The sequence below is a fragment of the Myripristis murdjan genome, chromosome 22 (genome assembly GCF_902150065.1).
Source record: "Myripristis murdjan chromosome 22, fMyrMur1.1, whole genome shotgun sequence".
In the NCBI taxonomy this organism is placed as follows: Eukaryota; Metazoa; Chordata; class Actinopteri; order Holocentriformes; family Holocentridae; genus Myripristis; species Myripristis murdjan.
In genome coordinates, this window is record NC_044001.1 from 15,179,039 (window position 1) to 15,201,767 (window position 22,729).

Consider the following 22,729-nt stretch of genomic DNA (forward strand, 5'->3'; position numbering starts at 1 on the left):
GTTGAGAACAAACTGATGTAAAATGAATCGATGGAAAACAAAATCATTAACTCATTGAGGACTGGATTCAGAACCATATCCAAAATCAAAGTGGAAAGATCAGATCACAGGCTGATCCAACTTGTGTGAATTTACCCTAGACCATTCATAATGTGGCTCAGTAGTGTGTATGGCCTCCACGTGCCTGTATGCATTCCCTACAACGTCTGGGCATGCTCCTGATGAGACGACGGATGGTCTCCTGGGGGATCTCCTCCCAGGCCTGGATCAGGGCATCAGTCAGCTCCTGGACAGTCTGTGGTGCGATGTGGCGGCAGTGGATGCTTTGATACATGATGTCCCAGAGGTGCTCGATTGGATTCAGGTCTGGGGAATGGGCAGGCCAGTCAATAGCATCAATGCCTTCATCATACAGGAACTGCTGACACACTCCAGCCACATGAGGCGGGCATTGTCATGCAGCAGAAGGAACCCAGGGCCCACTGCACCAGCATATGGTCTGACAATGGGTCTGAGGATCTCATCCCGGTACCTAACAGCAGTCAGGGTACCTCTGGCTAGCACGTGGAAGGATATGCCTCCCCAGACCATCACTGACCCCCCACCAAACCGGTCATACTGGAGGATGTTGCAGGCAGCATAATGTTCTTCCCAGCGTCATCAAACTCTGTCATGTCTGTCACATGTGATCAGTGTGAACCTGCTCTCATCTGTGAAGAGAACAGGGTGCCAGTGGCAAATCTGCCAATTATGGTGTTCTCTGGCAAATGCCAATCGGGCTGCACGGTACTGGGGTGTGAGCACAGGTCCCACTAGAGGACGTTGGGCCCTCATGCCACCCTCATGTAGCCCTTTTCCACCAAACCGGTTCCAGGGCTGGTTCGGAGCTGGTGCCTGACTTAGCACCAGTTTTTTGGTTTTCTACCGCCCAAGCACGGGCCAAACTGGTTCCAAATCGGTTCCAAGCAAGCACCAACGGCGAGCAGGGGCTAAACGGGAGCCAGAGCAAGAACTGATGACGCGACCCACCATGTTATTGGTGGGCGGGATTACAAAACAAAACAGGAAAAGCAAACGCTATGAACCGCCATTTTTAAAAACCAAATCAGCTGATCGTATGACAGCATTAACCGACACAGCATGGACGGAAAGAATAAGCAGCAGTGGACAGAGGAGGAGACCCAGTGTTTCCTGGCTATTTGGACCTCGGATGAAGTCCAAAACAAGTTGGAGGGAGCGGTGCGAACAAAGCCGGTGTTCGAAAACATCCAACGGCATATGGCTGCTGCCGGCTACGACCGGACCCTGGACCAGCTCCTTAATAAGCTGAAAAATCTGAAGAAGGACTACAGAGACGCAAAAAAAGAACTGGGACGCAGTGGCAGTGGCAGACCGAGAAAAATCCCGCACTTCGACCTGCTGGACTCGGTTTTGGGGGACAGGCCGGCGAACCAAGCCACCGGAGCGCTTAACTCAGCCACAGCAGCAACGGACTTGCTGCTTTCGATCGTGGACGAGTCCGTTGTTCGAACAGCGGCAAATGACACTGGTGAGTTTTCTTTTTGTTTTTGCCTCAAACGTACATTAAACGCACATTAAAACGCTGGCTAGTGGTATGCTAACAGCCAGCAAACAATAACTTTTCTGTGGCATGGGTGTCGTTGTACTCTCCAAAACTACGTTTCTTCTGTTGATTTATAAAGAGCAGCACTGGGCTAAGCTATAAAGCCAACCATGAATGTTATTGTTATATGTTATTGTACACATCGGGATGAGCATGTAACGTTAATGCACCTTCTTTTGTTCTTTACAAAGTTGTTGCCCATGTACGAGGAGGCAGATTCACCGTTGCCTCAACCGCTCGTCTGCAGCTCCCCTACGCCGTACAGCAGCTCCTCCTCCTTCGGCTCTTCTCACCAGACCACATCAAGTAAGACTTGTGCACCAAGCAGATCCTTTCTATAAATTACTCACACCAGCCATACTAACCAAGCATTGAAAAGCATTGCTGTGTATAGTAACTGTTCTATTCTTTTGCTGTTACACAGAAAAGAGAAAGCGGGACACAACAGATGTGCTCGATTACCTGGAGAGGTCAGAGGAGAGGTTTTTGGAGCAGAGCAGGAGGGACCAGGACCTCACAGCAGCTTTACTGCAGAACATGCAGAGGATGGACGAGACAGCCAGCGCACTGGTTGGTCTGATGGGGCGCATGGTGTCGATAATGGAGTATCGGCTGCAGAAGTGAAGCTTGGACTCCGCAATTTTTTCATATAGTGTACATATTTTTTATTGCAAACTATTTATCTTTTGTACTTCTGTTAATAAACACGTTACATATAAAGAGCTCTCTTTGTCCATGCCTTCTTATTCAATACTGCTGTGCTGAAATGATGTGTCTACATATGTAATAAAGAAACCATGTCATATATTCACCAAAATTGAACAGACGAGAAAAAATTGTTGGTGTCACGAGACTGGTGTTTAATAAGCAATAAGAACAACAGAACAATAACCACACATGTGCAATGCAGACATTGATCACTGGGCCTGTTTAAAATGACTCAGTAAAGCTGCTCTGACGTCTGCCCCCTCTACAGCAGCGGTGTCTTGCAGTGCCTGTTCAGGGGGCTGATTGTGAGTGTGGCTGTCAGGGAGCCCGGCCATGAAATTATCGCCATGCTCCTCGCATATGTTGTGGAGGACACAGCAGGTCAACGACATCTTCTTGCTGAGCTCCAGCTTGCAGTCATTCCTCTTCAGAAGGCATCTCCATCGCCCCTTCAGTCTCCCAAAAGCCATTTCAACCACAGACCGAGCACTACTCATCCTGTAGTTGAAAGTGCGCTGTTCAGGGGTCAGTCTGCCAGTGTCAGCAAACGGTTTCATAAGCCACTGCTGCATGGGATATGCTGGATCACCGATGAGGTAATGCCCAACATTACAGCCAGCGATTGTCACTTTGTGTTGTCCCATCAGCTGTCCGTCACTCAGGACGTCCCACAGATGTAACTGACGCAGGACTCTGGCATCATGCACACTACCAGGGAAGCCAACACACACATCCCAGAATTGCCCTCTCCCATCCACAACTGCTTGCAGGATGATAGAATGCCATCCTTTGCGGTTGTAGTAGTCCTTGGGGTATTGTTGTGGAGCAATTACAGGGATGTGGCTGCCATCTATTGCACCCACACACTGTGGGACCCTCCAACGGCTGCTGAAGAACCTGGCCATCTCAGTCAGCTTTTTGGCATCTGGAAGCACAGTGTGCACAGGAAGAAGCACCCAGATAACAGCATCGCAAAAATCTTGGACACAGTTGAACACAGTACTCAGGCCCACTCCAAAAAGATGACTGATGGTTCAGTATTCACCACCGGTAGCGAGCTTCCAGATGGCTATGGCAATCCTCTTTTGGACAGGTACACACAAGCGGTAGTTGGTATCTTCTTTAGCCAGGACATCCTTTATGTTGTCGGTGATGTACTGGAAGGACTTTCTGGACACACGGAAATTGTGTATGAACTGTTCCATGGTGAAATCCGGAACAATGGCGTCCCACCAGTAACGCGAACGTGGAGTCCAGACAACATGAGACCTCCGCCTCGTAATGTGGCGTAGGACCGTCTATAAAGACAAAAAGAAAACACTTATTACTCTCCTGTTGCGCCTATCTAACAAGGAAATCCACAAGCTTATAGATGTACGTAGCCGCGCTACCAACGGCTGCTACAAAGTAACAACAGCTAACAACAACACGTCCGTCTAATAATAAAAAAAAGTGTCTTTGGTAATTACCTCTATCCTCAAACGTAGTCGTCGTTCGTTCCGACCACAAATACGGCGGTTGGCCAGCAATGCTTGCGTTTTCTGCCTCTGGTTCACAACGTAGGCTTGCAAAATAACGAGCAGCACTTGCATAGCAACGATGATGTCTTCCATGTTGGTTGTTGTGATTCTGAGCGAGCGTCTCGCACACCCACACATACAGTCACGTCACCACGTTTCCCACTGACATAATGACGTGGCTCTGACTTGGCTCCGGTTGGCTGTTGACTGGTGGAAAAGCAAACCGGTTCTTTGTTGGCACCAGTTAAGGACCGGCTCTAGCACCAGCTCCGAACTAGCACCAGGTTCTTTTTGGTGGAAAAGGGCTAATGGAGTCTGGTTCTGACAGTTTGGGCAGAAACATGCACACCAGTGGCCTACTGGAGGTCATTTTGGATGGCTCTGCCAGTGCTCCTCCTGTTCCTCCTTGCACAAAGAAGCAGATAGCGGTCGTGCTGCTGGGTTGTTGACCTCCGACAGGCCAGTACACCTCTGGTGTACTGGCCTGTCTCCTAGTATCTCCTCCATGCTCTTGACACTGTGCTGGGGGACACAGCAAACCTTCTGGCTACTGCGTGTATGGATTTACCATCCTAGAGTAGCTGCACTACCTGAGCAACTTCTGTGGGCTGCAGATACCGCCTCATGATACCACTATTGGTGAGGGCACTGGAAAAATGCAAAACTAGTCGAGGATCAATCAAAAAGGATGCAGAGAGGAGAATGGTATGTGGCGACCACCTACAAAACCATTCCTTTATAGGGGTTGTCTTGCTAATTGCCTCTCCTTTCCACCTGTTGTCTGTCCAATTTGCACAACAGGTGAAATTGATTCACAATCAGTAATGCTTCCTAACTGGGCAGCTTCATATAACAGGAGTTTGATTGACTTGAAGTTGCACTCTGATGATTATATGTTCCCTTTATTTTTTAGTATATAAATATTCCACACAAATTGAAAATGTAAAAGTCCTTGCCATACACTGGCCATTTAGAACAGTGAATGTAAAAGCTTTCTTGAACTAGATTTTGTTTTAATCTCTAGTGTGTTGTTGCATCAGTAACTGATGGAGTCAAAAGTTGCAAAACAAACATATATTTATATGAAGATGGCAAGAATTATCCTTTGAGGTAAAAACATTCATTAAACTTGGGGGCTTCACAGTTAAATTTATATTTGCTCGTAAAAATCAATAACTTTAACAGACGGTGACAGAGCTGGAAAAAGAGATGTGAGGCAGGTAAGGAATGGAAAGACAGGGGAATGGGTGGGTGGACAGACTGGCAGCCAAGACTGGCCTCATTGTCCTGAGTGTGTGTTGCTGCTGCTCTCTTCCTCCATGTCAATTGTGTAAACTTTCATTATGCCTTCACGTAGAGCATTTTAAAGGTGAAGACAGGGGCTCATCAATACCTCTTCTCTCACAAGGAGTGGCAACTCTTCACTTTGTTACACAATCTATGTCAGTGCGCTGCTGTAGCTGGAGAGTTTCTCTGCCCTTTGGCTCGTGCGGTGCCAGTGCAGTTGTTATGTCAAATTCCACGTTAAAAATAGATTCCGTTTTATTTGGCTAATCTGCACGCTTCACACAAGTCACCCAAAAAACAGACCCAGCTGCACCATTCAAATGTTAGAAATAAAATAAAAGTACAACTTGGTGCAAATTTTGCATTTGAGTTAGTTTTATCACCTCGGAGTAGTTTCACCTGGAGTTAAGCGTGTGCACCACAGCTATAAGATGAATCACCATGGCAACGGGGAAGTGTTGGGCTGCATTTTTCACCCCAGTTGAATTGGAAATCTTAATGCATTCATACAGCAAGTTAGAACATGTTTTTTTTTTTTTTTTTTTTTCTTTAAATTGCAACACCGCTGCAGCGGCAAAGGAGAGGGAGACAGCGTGGGAGAACATTGCTGCTCGGGTCAATGCGTAAGTTTAAATGTAGTCCGTTGCAATCAATAATATTACAGGGGAAAACTGCTTGAATTACTGCTGGCCTATTAATTTATTTCATTTAGGTGACGTGGAACGGTAACGCTCAAAAAGATAATTGTCTGGAAATGCTAAAACATCTATGCGCGGCCTTATAACCATCTCCCGACGAATATTTAATTCTCTGCGCAGTAACACTGTACCTTCATCCACGGTGTAGCTCTCTTCACAACATGACAGACACAGGTCGTTCTTCAAAAACGGGCGTTTATTGCTTGGACATATCTTGCATCTCATCCCTGCACGTCTTGCTCACGCCGTGAGAACTGTATTTATATGAACAAACATATCACAAAAACGCATAAGCGGCACGTTAGCATGTAAAATAAAATACAAATGAGACGCACAGCGCCGGTAAATAAAGATAGTTAAAGTTAAAACAACAATACCTCGTTGGCCGCTTGATGTGAAAAGAGGTTGAAGTCCATAAAAGTCCTTAGAAAGTCTCTTTAGAGTCCCTTTGTTGTCTGTTTTTAGCTTCAGACGTTGACATGACATAAATAAATGAAAACAACAGAGCTTCACTGCAACATGTGCAGCCTGCCTCAACATAGTGCCATCAAATTTCACCGTAGTGACAACACAACAGGGAAACATTAGTTCCGGCCATGAAATGCACAGTATTTACAATAAACTAATAACATTTTTATCTGTTTTTTAAGACACCAATTTTACATTTTAATGAAATTATTTATTTATTTATTTATTGCTATTTATTAATTATTTACCAATTATTTAACTTATTATATGCATAATGAACTCAAATTTTATGCAGCACTTACACTCCCACCAAAATCACTCATTAGCTTGAATGTGAGATTTTCCTTTTAAACAAAACTGAGAATTAAAACATTTCAAGTGTGAATGCATATAGCCTCATGTGCTACTTAATTAGCCTCAAATAAGGTGACCACTTTGTGAATGGGTCTTTCAAGATGAACTGATCTGGTAAGTGTTTTTCCTTTGTCAAGTATTGTATCAGTGACAAGAAGCTTCAGCTTTCATACCATGCCATCTGCACTGGGGAAAACTTCCATAACTCTGGCGAGTTTCCATTCATTTCTTGGGGAGCTATCATCTTGTAGGATCACAATATCATTCACTTGTGAGTTTCGTGTTGGCCTTTGCCATTTCTGTCTTTGCTGGAGGTTTAGCAGGTATTCCCGTTTCCACCTTTGCCAAAATTCATTGGCCAAGAATTGCACTCTTTTCCACCTTTTGCAGAGGTAAAGATCTTCCTGGCAGAACTGTCCGGGAGGTGGCAGAATAATCGATGATTTCATGGTTAATAAGTGGTTTGGAGTGAGAGGTTCTGGGCCTGTGGGATCATGGTGCTCAGCACTTAGTGGCCTGCTGTTGATTATAGCCATTGTTTCATAAAGAAACGTCCTCAGAGTTGTGGTATCGAGTCTGCTTGTGCACTTATCAAGCATGGTAGTGAGGATACTGCGGATAGTTCGAATCTGGCGCTCCCAGACTCCGCCCATATGGCTAGCCGATGGGATGTTGATCACAAATTCACAACCAAACGCTCGTTGACGCTCTTGATCCATTCCCTTGAGCAACTCAGAAAGAGCTCTCCTGGCACCCATGAAATTTGTTCCCTGATCGCACCTTAATTGCCTAACAGGTCCTCCGATGGCTATGAATGTTCGAAGAGCATTCATGAATGCGTCTGTAGTTAAGTCATCTAGTGTCTCTATATGTACTGCTCTGGAGCACAAGCAAGTAAACAGTAATCCATAATGTTTTAATTCCTTTATTCCCTCCTTTACAATAAAGGGGCCAAAGCAGTCAAGGCCACAGTACGTGAAGGGAGGGGATGCTTCAGTTCTCCCTTCAGGCAGATTAGCCATTTGTTGAACTTCAGTAGTTCTGCGGTATCTCCTACATTTTACACATCTGTAAATGTGTGAAGAGACCATGCTTCCACATCCTAAAATCCATATTCCATGTGCACGCAGTTGGTTCATAGTCATTCCCCTACCCTGGTGGTGTATGCGCTCATGGTGATGCTTAATGAGCAGGGTTGACACATGAGATTTCTTGGGAAGTATTGCTGGGTGTTTCACATCATGGTGCAAGGTTGATTGGGATAGTCGTCCTCCCACCCTAAGGACACTGTTGTTATCCAGGAATACATTCAACTGATGTAACTTGCGCTTATTCATGGTGTGTTCCTTCTGGAGCTTGAGTTTCTGGATTTTTTCGGCAAAGGCATCTTCTTGCACTAACTTAATGATGAAAATTTCAGCGTCCTTTCTTTCTTCCAGGTTAGTTGTTTCATTTGTTCTTGATTGCAGTCCCTTAAATTCTCTGACAAATCTTTTGAGCCTGGCCACCGCTCTTACAACTCTGGACCAGTCAGAAAATTTGGTAAAACGATGTGTCATCTTATTCACTTCCTTTGCCTTGATCGCATGAGGATAGGCTTTGCGAAGCTCAGGGTCGGTTGTCTCAACTTCTCCCACCATTTCCTCTTCACGTGGCAGATTTTGTTGCCAAAGGAAGTTGGGTCCTTTCAGCCAGCTGGACTCTTTCAGCTGGATTGCAGTCATTCCCCTTGAGGCACAGTCAGCGGGGTTTTCAGAGCTTACATGTCGCCATTTTTCAGGGTTTGTACTCAATCTTATGCGTTGAATCCGATTGGCCACAAATATGTGAAATCTCTTGGCATCGTGGTTCACATAGCCAAGGACTACCTTAGAGTCAGTCCAGTAGTACTCTTGCAAGTCTTCAATTTCAAGTTCCCTTTTGATGATGTCGGCATTGCGAACTGAGGTCACAGCTGATGACAATTCGAGTCTTGGGATGGTTGTCAATTTGGTCGGGGCAACCCTTGCCTTACCCATAACAAGAGAACAACTGATCTGTCCTGTATCACCTGTTGCTCGAAGATATGAACATGCACCATATCCACTGAGGCTTGCATTAGAGAAACTGTGAAGCTCGTATCTTCTGACCTCACCAAAGTTTGGTGGAAGGTAGTTTCTTGATATCTTAAGGGCTGCGGCAGATCTCTAAGCCATGATTCCCATTGGAGCAGAATGTGATCGGGAAGATCTTCATCCCATCCTAACTTATCCCTGCATAGGGCCTGAAGAATCTGTTTGCCGACTAGTATAAAGGGGACCACAAACCCTAGCGGGTCAAATACGGAGGCAACTGTTGAGAGAACCCCTCTCCTTGTCAGTGGATTTTCCTTAACTACAACTCTGAATTGGAACTCATCCACTTCGACGCACCACTGTACTCCAAGTGCTTGCTCGATGTGAAGTTCTCCGAGAGCCATGTCTAGATCCTTGGTTTGGGCACGTTCTTCAGGTGGTATCGCTGCAACCACATCTTTGTCGTTGGAAACAAACTTGTGCAGTCTAAGATTTCCTGTTCTGCACAAGGCTCTTGACTCTTCTACCAGACGTATGGCTTCAGCAGGTGACCTCACGCTCGTTAAGCCATCGTCAACATAAAAGCTTCTCTGAATGAACTTGATAGCTTGTTCACTAAATTTTCCATGACCTTGTGATGCGAGATGTTTGAACCCAAAGTTGGAGCAACCAGGGGAAGAAGCTGCTCCAAAAAGGTGCACCTTCATCCTGTACACCGAGGGTTCGGAATCCAGATCGCCATTGTCCCACCAGAGGAACCTTAGGTAATCTTGGTGTTCCTTGGCCACATGAAACTGGTGAAACATTCTTTCGATGTTGCACATTATGGCTATTGGACCCTTTCTGAATCGACACAGCACTCCAACTAAAGTGTTAGTCAGGTCTGGCCCGGTTAAGAGATGATCATTTAGAGAGGTTTCTTGGTAGCGTGCTGAACAGTCGAAAACCACACGGATCTTCCCAGGTTTGTGGGGGTGATAGACTCCGTGGTGCGGAATATACCATGCTGGTTGGTTATCGAGTTCAGGCTGCGGGACTTTCTCAGCATCTCCTCTACTTATAATGTCAATCATGAAATGGACATAATCCTCATAATATTGCTCATTTCTACTGAGTTGTCGCTCTAGTGAGGCAAGTCTGTGAATTGCGCATTGTTTGTTGTCTGGGAGATTGGGTGTCTCCGTCTTGAAGGGGAGTGGGAGTTCATAATGGCCGTCTTCCTTTTGCCTTATGCCTTCTTTCAACTTTGACAAGAAGAGAAGATCTTCCTGTGAGACTGGGTTATTGTCTGCAGTATGATCTGTGAAATTGGACTCCAAAGCCTTGATTATATCTGTTGGGCCAATCTCTTTGACCTGAATTCTGCACGCAAAGTGTACTTCTCTCTTTAAGTCAACAGATGGCTGCATAGCAGGTGTCACTTCTTGCACTAGGATTCTGTGACTGATTCCTATTGCATCACCATAGTCACTTGCTGGATTTGAGCAGCCGACAATGCTCCAGCCAAGATCAATCCGCTGTGCATATGGCTGATTCTCATCCCCAGTCAGGATCTCCTTTGGGAGAAGGGCTTGTTGGCAATTATAGCCAATAAGAAGGCCCACTTTGCAGTCCAATGGTGGAGGAATCTTGTCTGACAGTTGTTCCAGATGAGGCCATTTCAGAGCCGTTTCAGAAGTTGGAATGTGGGACCTGTCTGCTGGAATGAACTCACGTGTGAACAGTGATGGCAATGGAATCCTTTTCTCCAGGTTGTATCCTCTCACTTGTAGATTTGTTACTTTCTGGCAGGGTATTACTGTTGACCTTGCAGACATTGTAGACAACTGCAGGCTTGCTTTCGCTTTGTTTGTGTCGAGGTCTTGAGCCACTTGGTCCAGAATGAAAGATGTATCACTCTGTGTGTCTAGGAGTGCATAGACAAGGATTTCCTGATCTGGCCGTGTAATGGGTGAGACCCAGACTGGTATGATTGAGGAGGTGTATGTGCTTGGGCCCTTCTGTATGACTCTGTTGGTAGTTGCTATTGCAGCAGTTTCTTTGGGTTCCACCTTGTCCCTTGAATTACAGTCTCCTCTAGGAGGTGCTGATCTTTGATGTTCTTTGAAATTGTCATCATGTAGACATGTTGGATGTCTCTTTTGACACCGTTCACATGCTCCTATTGTCACATCTCCTTGAGTGGTGACCGGTTTTTAAACATCCAAAACAAAGTTTCTCTACTTGTACAAACTTGACACGCTCTTTAACTGTTTTTGCACCAAACTTTCTACACTTGGCAAGAACGGGTCCTGTCCTTTTGCAGAATGTGCATGATGGAATGTCACTCTGTGTTGTATTTGTAGACAGTGTCTTTGCTTGAATGGTTTGACTTCATGGATGCTTCGGCTTCTCACCTTCCATGCTCTTGAGGGCTTGTATTGAGGATATAGGATCACAAGCAAGATCTGCTTCCTTTAATAGGAAGTCAACAAATACCTTGAAAGGTGGGTAACCTATATCTGCTTGTCTAGCCTCCATTACTATACGGTTCCATCTGGATACCAGCCAATCTGGCAATTTCAGCAGAATTTTTTGACTCTCACTACAGTCATTAAGAACTTCCAACGTCTTGATGTGGGGTATTGCAGCCTCACAGCCCTTAAGGAAATCTGCGAATTCTATCAGCTCATAGCCATCCTTGGAGCTTATCTTAGGCCATCCATGCAGCTTGTCTGTGAAAGATTTCCCAATTATGAATGACTCTCCAAAGCGTTTTTCTAACAGCTGCCAAGCTGAGTCATATGCTGCTTCAGTGCCTAGCAGGAAAAATCTTTCAACAGCCTTCCTTGCAGTGCCAGCTAAGTACTTTCTTAAGTAATACAGTTTTTCGTTCTTTGGAATGTTTTTCCTGTCAATTAGTGTGTCGAAAGACAGTTGCCAGTCTTTGAATTTCAAAGGATCTCCAGTGAACAATGAAGGCTCAGGTGTTGGAAGACGATTAGCACTTATGGCTTCTGCTAGCACGCTGACCAAATCAGAGCTGTTCTGCACTTGAAGCATGGGTACTGGCTGCAGTCCTTTCGAGACTAGGAGCTTGGTTTGTAACTGGTAGGGGTTGAGAAATGAATGGAGAACTTGAGGCATTGAAGACTTGGTTTGTGACTGGTAAAGATTGTGGAATGAATGGTGGACTTGAGGCGTTAAGAACTTGAAGGTCTCCTGTTGGTTCAACGTTGTGCAACAAATCAATCACTTCAGAGTTTTCTTCAGTTTGGTTGTAGACCTTTACTCGAGCTCATGCAGCGTTCAACTTCTTCATCTCTTCTAGACAGTTAAGCTTTCTACGTTTGTCTTGTATTGCTTGTTGTCTAGCTAAGTTCTCAGACTCAAGTTTTTGAAGTTCTATTTCTTCCCTTTCTTGTTCGTCCAATACTGCCAAAACTTCTTGGGACGTGGCAACTTCAGCCGCAGCCTCGCTTCTTTTGACTGAGTGGATGCTAGAGTGCTAGAGATGCTAGAGAACCACATCTTGATCGACGAAGCACAGGTGGCTTTGATAAAGAACCTGTTGAGTCTAGGATGGATCCAACATCAGGCCAAGGATCTTCCTCTTCATCTGTTGTTTGCTCTTTAAGTTGTCTTTCTGCCTTTCGGATAATAAAATCTGAAAGCGATATGCAGATATCAACTCTGCGCCGTAGTTCTGTATCGGGAGCTTGAAAACGACGTAACTCCTCATAAATAACCTTTACATCAGAACAGGTGCCTTTCACGTTCCCAATCAGCTCATTCAATTCCTCTTTGGAAGCCTCATCAGTCAATATTTCTCTCCCAATTCTTGCATGATACCTCCACTTCTCATAGATGATTCTGTACCGACGTTGTACACTCTTCAGCCTTTCTTCTTGAAACCCTACTCCCCTTTCTGTAAGTGTTCGGGTTCTTTCACTTCTTCGTAGTCTTTCTCCTTCTGCAGATTCAGTATCTGTTGCTTCAGGTTGGGTAGATGGTAGAACATTGGTACGGCATGTCTCAGCGCTTGTGTCAGATTTCTGTGTTTTGTACACGTGAGCTACGTTTGGCCTAAATATGAATAGCCATGAAGGTTATTAGTACCTAAATACCCCTCAATATTGCATGAAGATAACTCTTTTAGCATTTAAACTTATAGATTTCAGGTTCAGTTCAATTTCAAAACAAATATGAGGAAATTAAGAATTACTTGGCACAAATGCAAACAAACCTCAATTGCAGATTAAATATGCTTAGAAATGCATTAAATCACTTATACTTTGCACACAAAAATATTTTTGAACCAAAAGAGTGACTCTTTAAATTTTCTTAAGTGGCCCTTTAAACCTTGAAAATGGAGAAAGAACACATATATGAACCTTAATTTAAGAGAAAATGTGTTTTGAAGTGTCTTAAATCACTTACTGTTCACACAAAACAAAAGGGTTCACATCAATGGAGTGACCCTTTAAATTAATCTAAATAGCTCTTTGACTTGGTTACCCTTCATAAATGTAGATTTAATAACTTAATTTCAACTTAAACAACGTTCCTTTCTGTAGTCTCTACTGAAATGGTTTACTTGCTTATGAATTAAGTTTGCTTATGGAAGTGTAAATTAAAGTAAAATAATAATAAATAAAAGTCAGATAGCTAACTTTACAGTGTTACATTGCATTGTTTAATGTGGTTTTCCTGTTCCACCACTAGATGGCAACACCAGACATGAATTGTACACATGGTAGTATTTTTGTACAGCTATATCAAGTTACCATATTCATGCGAACATAAGACGACATTTTTCCATTGAAAATGCCCTGAAAAAAAAAGCCCTCGTCTAATATTGGGGGGTCTAAGCAAATATACATGTACTGTACTGTAGGGAGGCTCGCCTGATGCCGCGATTACCGGCGAATGGCCGCATTGCGCAGTCAACAATCAACCATGTTGTCTGTGTCATTGTTCATTGTGCTGCTGCAGCCGCGTATGAAAAAAGTTGATTTATAATGAAAGCTATATATGGCATTATGTGTGCGCTGCTCACCTGCCAGATACGGCAGACCTGACCGGGTGGGCGCGGCACCCGCCGGCATCAGGCAAGCCGGGCGAGCCGGCAGCTCAGCTGTCAGATCCGGCAGACCTGACCGGGTGGCTGCGGCACCGGCCGGTGCGACTTTCAATCTGACCGAGATCGCCCCAAGGGGGCGGGGCTGCTGGTTGGAGAGTGACATTCAGGCTGCTGTTGTCACAGCGATATTTGGGCTGCTGATTGGACAATAATATTAAGACCTAGACCGGCAAATAAACTCTTTTTTTCTCTCCTTTTTTCGTTTGGCTTTAGGAGGGCGATGCACTATCGCCCACTACGGGGCAGCCGCCCCTGTTTAAACCTTGTAGCATGTAACACACACAACACCAGCACATTAGATTTATCCCCACCACGTAGGCTATAACACAATATGCAAGGTTAGTAGAGCTGAGTCCTTAATTGCCATTTCCAAGTTGAGCCACTTCTCACACCGCTTTAACTTTAAGGATATGGTAGAGCGCTTTCTGGCGTTGGCTTGAAAACTTGCGTCTTTAACACAGTCTAATCGCCGTTGCTTGCGGTTGCTATGCCGACCGTCCGTGATGGGCTTTGCTTATCTGATGCCGGTTCCTCATTGTGCCGTTACTCCGCTGTGGTCTTGTCGTCTCTCCTACCCCGTGTTGAGCAGGCGAGTTCTCACTGTAGCTCTCTTCACAACATGACAGACACAGGTCGTTCTTCAAAAACGGGCGTTTATTGCTTGGACATATCTTGCATCTCATCCCTGCACGTCTTGCTCACCCCGTGAGAACTGTATTTATATGAACAAACATATCACAAAAACACATAAGCGGCACATTAGCATGTAAAATAAAATACAAATGAGACGCACAGCGCCGGTAAATAAAGATAGTTAAAGTTAAAACAACAATACCTCGTTGGCCGCTTGATGTGAAAAGAGGTTGAAGTCCATAAAAGTCCTTAGAAAATCTCTTTAGAGACCCTTTGTTGTCTGTTTTTAGCTTCAGACGTTGACATGACATAAATAAATGAAAACAACAGAGTTTCACTGCAACATATGCAGCCTGCCTCAACATAGTGCCATCAAATTTCACCGTAGTGACAACACAACAGGGAAACATTAGTTCCAGCCATGAAATGCACAGTATTTACAATAAACTAATAACATTTTTATCTGTTTTTTAACACACCAATTTAGCATTTTAATGAAATTATTTATTTATTTATTTATTGCTATTTATTAATTATTTACCAATTATTTAACTTATTATATGCATAATGAACTCAAATTTTATGCAGCACTTACACACGGGATCATTGTCGAAAGGACATGCCATGTTTGTGAAAAAAAAGACGCCATCTATGTATTAATGGACTTCTAATAAAGGCCTACTGACTGTTTTTTAATCATAAAAAAAAAAAAACAGACGGCAGAACTAATACGCCACGCCAAAACTCGCCTGCTGACTGAATGAATGATGAAGTTAAATACCGTGTGTGGCTGAAAGAGGGCAGACACAGAGAGAAACCCGAGGTTTCATGAGAAAAACCTGGTCCCGACCAGGTTAGTTTCTTTTTTTTTTTATGATTAACACTTTATTGGCATTTTGGTATAACAAACATTACAAGCATATAAGTGACAGCCATCTGGTGATAAGACCATCAGCAGTATCCATGTTTTGCTTGTACAAAAGAAATATTACTGATAGTAATTAAGACAAGTAAAACCACAGACAATATAAAATAATAAGAAACAAAATAATGAAAAGAAAATTACACAAAAGAATTGAGACATACCAAGTAACACCAAACAATAACATACTCCATACTCAGCGAAGACATATAGTGACAATAGTGAGATGTAGACCAATCCATGCCGTAAAGGTAGAAGTGAATAAGGGCACAGTGAGCAAACAGGGCCCAAACCCTGGAACTCTTCCCATTTCTTACCCCCTAGCCTGGCCCTCTAATGTAGGAGAGATAACTTCCCCATTTTGAGTAATAGCTTTCCACTCTATCTATAAGTCTGTATGACAGGCCTTCTAATGCAGCAAGTCTACCTAAATAATTGTGCCAAATATGTACAGGGGGGGCAGAGGGGGCCTTCCATGCAGAAATAATGAGCTTACGCCCCAACATCAGTGCTGTCTGCATCCATTCTGCTGTCTGGGATGGGAGGTCCTTGAGAAGTGACGGGTCTCCTAGAATGTACAACCTCTGAGAAAAAGGCACATCACACCCTATGATTTGTGTAACATTATTGTGAATCTCAGACCAAAAATCTTGTATTACAGGGCAGCTCCATAACATATGAGTTAGTGTGCCCTCCTCAGTCTGGCATCTCCAGCACTCCGGGGATTGTATTAATTTGGCTCTATATAACTTGGAAGGAGTCCAATAAACTCTATTTAGAATCTTGAATTGTATTAACCTAGTTTTAAGTTCCCTGGACATCTTTTTAGAGTTTTGTAGGATTCTACTCCATTCTGTCTCTGTGAATGATACATTAAGATCCGCCTCCCAAATCAACCTGAGAGTGGATGTGCCCCTGTCCGAGTGTTTAAGCAACATTGAGTAGTAGACTGAGGCCTCATGCCCCTTTCCAAAGACACTCATTATATGTGTAAGAACGCTCACAGTAGGGGGAGATGTTGAGAGAGAACCAAAGGTATGGAGCAATAAATGTCTGAGTTGTAAATATTTCCAAAACTGATGCTGTGGTAGATGAAATTGTGCCTGCAAATCACCGAAAGACTTGAGTGCACCTCCCTCATATAAGTCCCCAAGGACTAAGATTCCCCTGTCGGCCCACGACCCCCAAAGAAATGGAGATTTTCCTATGCAGAGTTTAGGATTAAGCCACACGGATGCAGTGGTGTGGAGATAAGGACTGATGTTAAACATGAAAGCTATCTTCTTCCACACCCAATGTAGGTGTGAAATGATGGGATGGGTTTGTGCCACTGGTGAAAGCTTAGTAGTAATGAAATGTATAAGGGGGAGTGGGCCACACAGGGGAGCCTCAAGATCAAACCATGGGGGGGCTCTCTCAGGAGGTAGTGCCCATTGAACCATGTGTCTAAGACTGAAGGCATAGTGATAGAGCAACAGGTCTGGGACCCCCAACCCGCCTTGATCTACTGGCCTTTGTAATTTTTTCAAATTTAATCTAGGACGTCTACCATTCCATAGAAATTTATTGCACAGTTTATTGAACTGCTTGAAATATTTGAGGGGAAACTTTATTGGAAGTGTCTGTAATAAGTAATTGAATTTAGGGATACAATTCATTTTTATAACATTTACCTTGCCCCAGAGGGAGAGGAACAGAGGGGACCACCGGTCTATGTCTATCTTAAATTTGTCCAGGAGGGGTTCAAAGTTAACACGAGTCAAGTCGGATAGCAATGGGGGAAATGTGATGCCTAGGTAATTGATGCCTGATCGAGGCCAGGTGAAATTGCCAGGTTGAAATAAGGTCTTGGGACAGTAGGGTGTCAGAGGAAGTGCCTCTGACTTGGCCCAATTCACCTTATAGCCAGACAGTTTGGAAAATTGACTGATGGTTTTGAATAGGGAGGGGAGAGAGCGTTCAGGTTCTGTTATAAAAACTAACGCATCATCTGCATAGAGCATCAGCTTGTGATTACCATTAGCTGTTGGAATACCCGGGAAGTCAGGGTCTCTACGAATCGCTGCTGCAAGAGGCTCCAGCGCCAGTGCAAATAGTAAAGGACTCAGCGGGCAACCCTGTCTGGTGCCTCTATGAAGCTCAAAAGGCTGCGAAATAACACCATTAGTTGTAACTGAGGCTCTAGGATTGGTATACAAAAGTTTTATCCAGCTAATAAATTTATGGCTAAAGCCAAAAGCCTCCAGCGCAGAGAACAGGTATTGCCACTCAACCCTGTCGAACGCCTTCTCTGCGTCCAGGGAGAGGGCTGCAGCAGGGGAGGTGTTAGACTGGGAGGCCTCATTTTGGGATAACCACATGATGTCAATCAGTCGTCTGATATTATCAGCGGAGCAACGAGTTCGGATGAAGCCGACTTGATCGGGATGGATCAGACTGGTTATCACCTTATCTAGTCTAACAGCTAAGATCTTAGAAAGAATTTTGGAATCACAATTGATCAAACTGATCGGTCTATAGCCCTTGCAGTCTAATGGATCTTTATCTCTCTTTAGAATAAGAGAGATAAGCGCCTCAGACAGTGTGGGAGGTAGACTACCCCTTTCCAAGGCCTCATTATACATCTGTAAAAGTAAAGGGGAAAGCTCCTCAGCGTAGGCCCTATAGAATTCTGCAGTGTCTAGAGTTACCTCCCATCCGGCAAAGCCCCAGGCCATCAAGGCCTGGGGCTTTGCCGGATGGGAGGCCTCTGATAACACCTGTGATCTCCTCTTTAGTGATTGGAGCATCCAACAGATCTACCTGGTCATCTGATAAAGTGGGGAGACCAAGGGGAGTCAAAAATGAGTGTATCTCCTGTTGGTCGGCTTCTAACTCTGAAGAGTAGAGTGTTGCATAAAAGTCCCTAAATGTCTTGTTTATGTTGGTGGAGTCGGACACGATAATGTCACCCTCTGCTCTAATTGCTGGTATGGCGCTCAGTGCTTCTTTCTGCCTAATATATCGAGCCAGCATTTTCCCTGCTTTATCGCCCTCTTCAAAATGTTTTTGCCTAGCTCTGAACAGGGAGAACTCAGCCTTTTGAGTCAAAATAGAATTAAGTTCAAATTTAAGTCTGGTCAGATTTGTCAAGTTTGTAGGAGACATATCTTGTTTAAAAACATCTTCAGCAATAGCGATCTCCCTTTCCAGATCAATTTGCTTAGAAATGCTTGCTTTCTTTTTAAAGGAGGCATGTTGTATTATATGACCTCTAATAAATACTTTAAAAGCCTCCCAAGCCACACCTGCAGAGGGAGCAGTTGGCAGATTGGTTTCTTTATAGAAACAGATTTGTGCCCTTAATGATTCCTTAAAGTCTTGGTCAAGTAAGAGGCTAGAGTTAAGCCTCCACCTGGGAGACCTGGCAGTGTTGTAAAAAGGGACCATATGGAGAAACACAGGGGCATGATCAGAGAGGTGGATGCTACCAATCGAGCTGGACATCACTGAGGAGATCGCAGAGTTCGAAACAAAAAAATAATCAATTCTGGACAGTGCATTATGAGGTGGGGAGTAAAAGGTATAGTCTCTTGCAGATGGATTAAATAAACGCCAGACATCCACTAAGCCAGAAGCACTGCACATCTCCTGCATAACAGAGGCCGACCTGCACTGACGCTGTGAAGGGGTGCTACGATCTAATATGTTATCCATGACTTGATTAAAATCACCTCCCATTAAAACCGGATGGTCCCCCATGTCATTGAGTTTATACTCAAGCAGCCCAAAGAATGTAGTGTCATCAGTATTAGGGGCGTATATGTTGGCTAGTATTACTTTATGACCTTGGATCTCAGCAAGAAGCAACAGCAACCGTCCTGCTTCATCCCTACTTTCCCTGATGCACTTAAACTGCAACTGTTTATGGATTAGGGTAACTACCCCCCTGCTCCGGCTACTACCGCAGGAGGAAAATACATGGCCCACCCAATCCCGGCAGAGTTTCCTTGATTCCTGGGCTAGCAAATGAGTTTCCTGGAGAAATACAATATCACATTTCTTAGATTTAATAAATGTCATAATTTTTTTCTTTTTGATTGGGTGATTGAGACCATGTACATTCCATGTCATTAGGTTTAAGGCCCTTCCCTGATCAGCCTGCATCATATAATTTGTATAGATCAAATGATTGATGTATGTAGAAAATGTAACCTATCGCTGACATCATCGCTGAGTTACAAATAGTAAAAAAGCAGGTATCTAAAAAAAGAAAAAAGAGGTAGACTACAGAACAAACACATCCAGGGTGACTATGAACACCCGTCACCCATAGGTGCACAGAAGGCACCAAATACAACACAAAAAAAACTCGGTCCGTGACTGAACAGTATAACAGCCCGCAGAGAGGGCAGTCGCACAGCTACAGGTTACAGTATAATAATGATAGAGCAATAATACAAATAACAAAGAAATATTCTTCCAAAGAGGTACAGGATAAAGGTCATTAACAGTGAACATTCTTCAGCGAAAGCTGGGACATAAAGGACAGGAACGTTCCTTCCCCATTCAGAAAAACTTGGATTATAAAATGTCTATTATAAATGAAAACATTCAACCCCCATTAGGTCTCTAAGAAAAAAAAAAAAAAAAAAAAGGGGGGGGGGGGGGGGGGGGGGGGGGGGGGGGGGGGGGGGGGGGGAGTTATAACATACTCCGCCACAATATAGCAACAGCAACAGTAGTATTAAGCTGTTAATGTTGGGACTCCGTGGCTGAACAAAAGAGGCAAAATGTACTCGCGTCAGGGAGCATCATATAAGTATATCTAACTATAATTGGGTGCATTGTAACACACTTATCATAACAGATATTACCAAGTTGAATAAATGTGCACGCAAGCATACATCATGACTTATCTATTACAGATAATGCAACCTCGTACCGGAAAGGGGGAGAAAAAAAAAAAAAAAAAAAAAAAGGGGGGGGGGGGGGGGTTGGGGGACGTCAACAACTGTAGTGCTGAGACTCTTGGAACCAGCTAGGCAATATAGGCCATATATGATCTTCCCAGAGAGATCAACAAACGTGTGTGTGAACCCTATGTATCCTTAAACAAGAAAGGGTGTATACAGTCATTCATGGAAATGTAAAACGGAGGGCTTACTTGTGTTCCTGGAGCTTCGTATGTCTCTAGTTTACCTTGGTTGGGCATTGCATTGTGGCTCAGTCCCAAGATGAAAACGTACAGTCAATCCGACCAGGTTAGTTTCTGTTACTGTGGTAACTGACCGAGAGCTTAAGTTACCTCCCTCTGTGAAACAAGCTAGAGTTACCCCTTTCTCTGCTTTGAGTTACCTCCCTTTGTGAAACGGAAAACTCAGAGTTTCCCTCATTTCAGGGTTAACAGACTCGGAGTTTTCACTAAACCTGCTTTGGGAAATGGACCCAAGATTTGCTGCACCAAAACAAAAACGGTTCGTTTTTCTTTGCACTCGCCTGTAAAAAGTCCCCGTACTCCTTTCCATGATGCTTCTTCAGATGCTTTTTTAAGTTCGTTGTGTTAAAAAGTCCGGTTTTGCTACCACCCCTTGAGACACTCATATTGCAAACGTTGCGCTTTTAGCTCTGCAGGCTTCTGCTCACGTGACGAAAACACAGGCACATGGCAACCATGGCGACAGCTCGTCTGTGTTACGGCATGTCGCGCAAAGTGAAGTTGAGGCTATATGAGTTAGCTTGGGCTTATGGATCGGATCGGACGGGTTCTAATAAAAAAAATCCGATACCCGATCCAGTCATTTTGGCCTGGATCGGACCATCCCTAATAACACCACATGTAGTCTGATATTATGCCTACCTTTGTTACTTTGGCCTAATCTATTTGACTTAGTTTGGATTCCGAAAAAGCTTTTGACTCCGTGGGATGGGAATTTTTGTTTGGTTTTCATGAAAAGTTAATTAAAACTTTAAAACATTGTCCCCGCTGGCCAGATTTAAAGTTCACAGAGGTCTGTCTAAAACCAGATATTAGCAATAAGGTTGTCGACAGGGTTGTCCAGCCAGCCCTGGACTATTTAATTTATTTATCAAACTGCTCGCTCAGGCAATAAGACAAGATCCAGGACTGGAAGGCAGGGGTCCCCAAACTTTTTCCTGTGAGGGCCACATAACTTTTCCCTTCTCTGATGGGGGGCCGGGGTCAGTTTGTAACAGAAAAAGTATTGACAATCGCAGGGGTGCCTAAATGTAAACATTGATTGTTTTCCAGAAAGCCACACATAACCAAATATTAATAACCCTTTCCGGGATCTTCACAGAAAAAAAACTCAGGAAATAAATAATAACACTATTAATGAAATAAATTACACTATTAATGAAATCAATAAAAATCAAATAACCCTCTCTGGGTTCTTCACAGAAAAAATAAAGTCAGGAAATAAATAGCACTATTTGTGAAATAAATACTAACCAAATAACCCTCTCTGGGTTCTTCACAGAAAAAATAAAGTCAGGAGATATATAATAACACGATTTATGAAATAAATAATAACCAAATAACCCTCTCTGGGTTCTTCACAGAAAAAAAAAGTCCATGGAACATTAACTTTCTGTTGTGCCATGCACAATCTTAACAGGTAAAAGTTCAGCTTAGTTGTCAGAGCAGAATCTCTTACTTAAATGCAGGGACGGTTTTTGCTATGGGCAGTGTGGGCAACCGCCCAGGGCGCAATCTACTTGGGGGCGTACGAGAAAAAAAAAATCGCCAGTTTTCTAGACTACCGTATTGACCCGCACATGCCATCAGTACCATCAGTCGGCATCAGGCGGGCCGGCCGCGGCACCGGCCAGTACCGCGCCCACCTGGTCTGGTCTGCCGGATCTGACAGGTGAGCGGCTTAATGCCGGCCAGTGCCGGCTCACCTGATGCCGACTGATGCTGCCCCGGTTGGAGTAGTAACATGAAAGGGCGCAAGCCAGTAATTTCACCTAGAGCAGCAACATAGGCAGAACCGCCACTGCTTAAATGACTCATATGAGCAGTCTCTCAAAGTTCTTGTGTTCCTTCCTTATAATCCTTTTGTAGGTTCCAGTAGGCTTGTCACGTTCTATGCGTGTATTAGTCTCGATCGCGTGGCCAGACTGAAAAAAAAAATCATAATGCATCTCTGGTATTGTTCAGGGGGCCGGGCCTAATGTGGAGGCGGGCCGTATCCGGCCTGCAGGCCGTAGTTTGGGGACCACTGATCTAAAGAATCCAGAATTGGGAGTTCCTAAAGTAATGGACGTGCTACATATGTATGCAAAACTATCAGGCTATACCATTAATATTACCAATAATATTGAATAGCATTAGTGT

The 22,729-nt window shown here is 44.0% G+C and overlaps 1 long non-coding RNA gene across 1 annotated transcript; it reads left to right on the forward strand.

Moving 5' to 3' along the window:
* The first annotated feature begins 126 nt into the window (after positions 1–126).
* LOC115354044 (uncharacterized) lies at positions 127–18,804 on the forward strand. The gene is made up of 3 exons (XR_003927757.1): positions 127–300; positions 1,252–1,256; positions 18,792–18,804. It is a non-coding gene; the product is annotated as an uncharacterized LOC115354044 (long non-coding RNA).
* The last annotated feature ends 3,925 nt before the right edge of the window (positions 18,805–22,729 follow it).